Consider the following 6,728-nt stretch of genomic DNA (forward strand, 5'->3'; position numbering starts at 1 on the left):
ATTTACTCAACATGTGTGGTACCAGTGGAACAAAATTCTGATGTTCTTACACGCCGGAATAAGAAGAGTGCGTGACATAATCAATAAACTAGTTTGGAAAGTAGCGGTGACGTGTGTAGCAAAATGGACAGAGGTGCGAGTTGATTGAAAACGTGGACTGATGGGTAATGAGAGAGGGACCGATCTGCTTCGTCGGGGGAAGGGTATGTGTTGCACACATACCATCTGGCAACTCATTAGGAAGTGCCAAAAAGAAATTGGCAGCTGCGCAAAATAGTGACTCTTTGCATATCTGAACGATTCATTTGAACTAGCTGATAACCAAGAGGGAGATACTCAGGTAATTGAAAATATGACATGCCTTATTGTGTAGCAGATTTTATTTGGAATTCCAAATACGGGGAAACACCAAACTGGGCGGAGGTCAGTGGACCAGTGGCAGTTGAGACAACTGTTTAGGCTGGGTGCTGTCAGGGCCCCTGCCATCTTCCAGAAATAGCCTACTGTCATGGTCAATCTGTACACCCATGTTTTTGAAAGCTTCAGTCAACAGTACACCCTCTTGTTGACCTTAGAGATCAGAGCCAGAACCCTCACAGGAACTGGTGAACAAACTATGAGCTTAGATTCCATTGGAAATTGTAGATTACGGATACATTCCATGAATCATCCAGAAGCATATCCTCCTTCCAGGAGGTAGATATGTTGTCCATTGCCTATTACAAGAGAAAACACATGCTACCCCACCAGATAATTACCGAGTTGGCCTGATCGTCGAAACTAGTACAGTGACTCGCAGTTGACGCATGACTACGAAGAGACCAGACATCTACAGGGAATTAACCAATCAATAGAGAACAGAGCCATTGGAAACCATAGAGAGGTAACAGTCCTAACCCTGCAGAGGCAACTGCAGACAAGGATCTCTTACTTACCAACAATTCAGGCTGGTGCATCCAAAGAAAGGATTGCATTGTCTACCAGCTTGCATGGTTGTGTATGATTGCCAGTTCCAAGGTCAGTTCAAGCTACCCATCACTCAATGACTGTATACATCCCCACACTAGGACCAGCATTCTGTCGTGACACACTTACTCGTGATTATTCTTGCATTAACCTTATCGAGCCCACAAGCGTAAGGGATTTTAGTTTTGACTTGACATTGCAAAGAAGGCCTTCTTTTGAACATTTGTTGCGAGGACAGCCAAAGAGAGTTGATGACAGTATCACTATTGGGGTAAACGCTGTTTAAATGCAGAAGATTCCAGAAAGTAGAACACTCAGTATTAACGATGGTACTCACTTTGAATGAAACTGTTCCCCTTTTGTGTACCTTTAATCCTACCTTGAACTATCACATCAGTCATCACTCAGGTGATAATCCTTGATCTTGCTGAGAGAGTAACTGGAATGGGTCTTTTATGTTGATGACTGGAACATATCTGGGGGAAATGAGAGGAGGAAGCCTTCATGTTCTACCACACAGTCATGTCAGTGTATGTCCAGCTGGTTTGGCATTCAATCTCAGGTCGAAGTTGAGGGCTTTCAAACAGCAAGGACCTGATGAAAAGGTATTGCTTGCAAGATAGAGTAGAGAACACTAGGCCTACTGAGGTCAGTGATGCTAGACAGCATCCCTACTACAGTGAACCACATCCTCCTACGGTCTGAGAGAGACAACTGGAGTTCAATATGCCTAAATTTCGGTAGGAGGATTATCATGGATTGATCCTTCACAGAGAACATAAGGTACTTGGATCAACTATGGAATCCATTGAACCTTCTGATACCATACTGGTACCAAATTAGATAAGGTACACAGTTTTGCTAAAGATCTGGAACCATCAGCCGAGAAATTGGTTACGTTTCGTCAGTAACAAGTTATTACGACTCCCCTTAGGACTTGATATTCTGCCCGTCATGATTCCCCATATGAGGATACTTGTCTCAAGAACTTTGTGCTTTAAAATACTGAATGGGACTTGCCCCCCATTGCCTGAGCTGTAAGCAGAGAATTGGTTAGGGAGGAAAAGAAATGGTTAGTGCCAGATGCTGACGGACAAAGGTAAAGGGGTCACAGGCTTGTTGCCAAGGTATTATTTGAACTCTCAGATCAGTGATTCATTGAAATCACCAGCAAGCCTACACATGCATTTGGTCGAGATTCATCTAAGAAAGCATATTGTTCTTCCTGCAAAGTTAGTGTACTTGTGCACAGAGACAGAGATGGGTTTTGGTAGATCATTCTCAATTATTTATTGCCTCCCAAGTCAAGAGACTTGCACCCTTGTCAGAACTTACCACGTAACCAGGTTTGGTCAGCTTGTTGCAGCTGTGATCACGTCCACGCATATGTTACTACAGTAAAAAGAAAGCACTAGATAGTCAGTTTTTTAAACATTGACATTTCACACTGTTGGACTGATAGGCAAAGCAGTTCTGTACTGGATAACACGAAGCAAGGAACAAATCAAACAGTTTGTAGAGAACCGAGTGAACACATCTTAGAACTAACGACAGCTGATATGTGGGGTCATTGCCCGGGAACCTCAGAATCTTGCAGACCTTGGAATCCAGAGGATGTTTCCCTTCAGACATATAGCAAGTAACATTACATGGTGGGAAGGACCTAGCTGGTTGAGAGAGCCACCAGACTGTTATCCCAAGTTAAACGGCTTCATTGAAGAAGCAGATGTTTCTGAGGACTGTTTAAAGGAGTTTTCGGTGTTATGAGAGCGAAGCAGAACGACACCGAAAGTACGGCTTCATTTCTAAACCAGTTCATTAAGATTCATATGTCAACCAAGCCTGTGAACGTGTCAGAGGTTATCGATTGTACAAGATACAGCAAACCCATGAAACTGTTTAGAGTCACAGCAACAGTGTTACGATTTATAGCCATTCTCAAGACTAAACAAGATGATCGTAAGCAGAAACTACAAAAAAAACAGCGAAATATCACAAGAAGAGTGATAGCAGCAGAGAAGCTGTGGATTCGTGAGGTACAAAGAGAGACAGAGCAACAGAAAAATTGGAAAGATTTGCAGAAACAGCTTGGCCTGTACAGGATGAAGAAGGAATCCTCAGAAGCAGAGGGAGATTGGCCAATGCGTTGTTACCCGTTGAAACTAAGTTTCCCATATCTTACCACTAGAGAACATTATTTAACTAGATTGATCGTAGAACATTGTCACCGAGAAGTTCAGCATGTAGGAGTCAAAGATACGTTGACGCAAGTTAGAAGCCAGTTTTGGATCCCTAGAGGACGGCAGCTAGTGGAGGAAGATTCTGTTTCATTGTGTATTATGCAAGAGATTACGAGGAACAGCGTATGCTTCACCACAGCACTCAGATCTTCCACCATACAGGGTTTGTGGAGACACTTGCATTTACACATGTCGGGGTGGATTATGCAGGTCCATTGTACATAAAACCCTCAGAGTTGATTGCCTGACAAGGACCAAAGACTTACATATGTTTGTTTACATGTAACTTCGTCTAGAGCACTGCATTTGGAACTGGCTCCAGACTTATCAACAGAGTCGTTTTTTTAAGGTGTTTGAGAAGATTTGTTTCAAGGAGAGGACCATTCCCTCATCCATTACTTCAGGACAATGCTAAAACATTTAAACTTGCGGATAAGATAAAGAAATCCCAGAAGTTGTTTGCTCATGAAGAGGTTCAAGGTTATGCGTTAGAGAAAGGAATCAAATGGAACTTTATTCTAGAGAAGGCCCATGGTGGGGTGGGTTTTATGAGCGAATGGTACAGTTGGTGAAGAGATCCCTTAGGAAGGTTCTTGGTAATGCAAAACTTAACTATGAAGAACTCTCAACAGTGCTAACAGTGGTAGAAGAGTTGATTGTTGGAGAAGATCAAGAGGTGAGGGGAGTAAAGATCAGAACTCTAACGAAAAAAGGTGCAGCTACCAAGCCTGAGAAGACCAGGTCCAGAAGATCTACCCATTAGAAATTACATGTACCCAAGAGAAACCGACACAGTCGCAAGGAACCAGAATTGATCAGAGCAAGGAAGCAGATGAAACAGATCATGATGTTAAGGACAATGGAAGACCTCAAAGGAGTGCAAAGAGTCAAGCAAGAGTGCGAATAAAGGAACTTGTTAGTTACCAAGGCAGTTTAGACTACTGCGTTGGTCAAGGGGGAGTGTGAGAGAATGATAAGGACTGGGCTCCCTGTGGAGGGAGTTTGAGTGACATGTGAGAGAAGAGCCGTGAGAGCACGAGAGATGTGTTTGGAGAAAAGGATGTTGTGAGAGAGAATCGGAATTTGTAAAGAGGATAAACTCGTTATTGGATTAAATCTTAAAGCAGGAGTTGGAGACTATATTCATAAATTATCGTACAAGGCACGGCTAACTCACAGATCGAGTCCTGAAAACAACCTCTGGGCTGATCTAATTAAGGGCATGGCTAACTCACAGATCGAATCCTGAAACAACATCGTCTGATCTAGTCAGGGCATAGCTAATTCACAGACCGAATAACCCTGAAACAACCTCTTAGCTGATCAAATACGGGGCATGGCTAATTCAACAGAACCATGAAGGCGTGCATGGCTGGTCTCAAAAACAGAATTGGATAGTGAGTTAGGCTTTTGCGGAGGAAAGGGGGAGGGGGGGGGGGAGGGGAGGGATTGGAAATGAACCGTTGTGAACTCTGAAAAATATACCCATTCAAATCAATAGAAGACAATATAGGTAAGTTGTAGTGCTTGGGAACGAGGTTATTCCGGGCGAAAAACCCTTGGAATTAAATTCGGAAAAATTAATTTCCGACCTCGCTGGGATTCGAACCCACGACCTTCGGAATTGTACTACCGATGCTCTACCAGCTGAGCTAGAGGACAGACTGAGAGCAGGCCGGGGTGAAATAGATGTTAGGTCTCATTCAAATCAATGGAAAGACCTATTAACAAGTCCTGATGCAAGTCCCAGAGAGGAGAGGCGAGTGCACTACCCAATTCTTTGAACCCACGTGACAGCTTGTGTGCTTGTGTGGCAAAACAATAGCTTTGTTCTATTGAGTTTCCAAACCATTCCACTCCATTAACTATGGAAAGTGTAACAATAATTGATCGTGAAGTGAAGTTCGATTATTATTTGCATATCGAACGCGGATGTCGCAGTGAGGCGGAGTGGCAATCAATAGATCAAAATATCAGACCAGAAGATATTTGAGAAAAAATTCTTACAATAAGCCTTTTCATAGTTTAAGAATCGATTCCACTGCGCATGCAATACACCGATCCCTCAAGCTCCGCCCCTTCATAGCACGCATAGCAACCAGGCAACCTCGGACATTAAATCCAATATGGCGGTTCCTTGCGTTACAATCGATGAATGCATTACCCAAAGATTTTGGATTAAATTTCTTCGGTCACGACCTCTCACGTTAAGATCTAAGGAGAGAGATATAACTATTTCCTAAACGCTTATGTGTTTGATGTCAAATTGGCGAACATCTGAAGAAAACATGCAATAGACCAGTTTCGAATTCCAAATTACCGCTGTTTCCTTGATTACAGACTCATTTGCACAGGGTTAGCCTCGTATCAGTGTCTAAATATTCACAAATACCAACGGTAAGGTAAAGAATGCACAACTTCAACAATACAAAACACTTTGAACTCGACGGACCTTGACTGGAACACGTGAATATTCTGCACAAACTCGAGGCTAACCCTGTGCAATGAGTCTGTAATCAAGAAACACAGCGGTAATTTGGAATTCGAAACGGGTCTGTTGTTTCAAAAGCAAATGTTACCGATCGATGCGCAAAAATGAATGACCACACAAACTCCATGTGGATATTTCCTACAGAGGAACCTTGTTTTACAGATTGTAATTGCACATTGCGTGGCAGGGTAAGCATCATCTCTTCATCTCAATAACTTAACAAAGGGAGATCATCAGATTTTTTGTGGTTAATACATTAGGACTATGTAAGAAACCATATAAATGGAGACAGTATTGAGTTTAGTGTCTTGTTATAGCTGTTTACATTGAAAAACACACGAAAAATTATGTCATATCAATCTTATTTGAGGATTCAGTAGTTTGCATTCTTCTTTTTGGAGCTGGCCTTCCTTTTTTTACAGCTCTGCATCTGCAGGTATTGGATCTGGGAAGTTCTCGCTTGGATGACCATCGATGAAGTGCTGTAAGAACGAATATTGAAAATGTCACAAAATGATTGTTCTGATAATAAAATATCGTTTTATTGCTTACCTTTGAACATATATATGTGTCCTTCGTAATTTTCTGGATGTTAAAATTGTTGTGAGGCCTTCCACAAGCTTTAATCCAACGAAGGCAGTCTTCATGCCTTGTTTTGGCGTTTTGGAAAGGGGAAAAACACGACGGATATACAATCAGATTTACAAGTACCATAGCAGCAGTGCTTGACCATACCTCTAGTTATCTTTCGGAACTTAAAAACTTTCAATAGCAAGCCTCAAAGCAATATTTACTGAAAATATTACTCAGATATGACAAAGATATCAACCTCCACAGACCTTGATAACTTGTTCCGACAAAAAATGGCGTCGTCTAAAACCGGAAATGGGGTTTCAAAGTTTGAACTTCGTGGATTGGCTAACTTTGAATTACGGGAGAATGTGGACAAGCGGGATCGGTGTATTTCATCCCGAATTTCTCACCTTTTGACTAACCTTCTGTTTGTTCTAATTAAACAAAAGAAGGCGGAG

This window comes from Actinia tenebrosa, unplaced genomic scaffold (genome assembly GCF_029948245.1).
Source record: "Actinia tenebrosa isolate PJP-AT-01 unplaced genomic scaffold, QUT_ActTen_1.0 PGA_scaffold7__59_contigs__length_16204524, whole genome shotgun sequence".
Lineage (NCBI taxonomy): Eukaryota > Metazoa > Cnidaria > Anthozoa > Actiniaria > Actiniidae > Actinia > Actinia tenebrosa.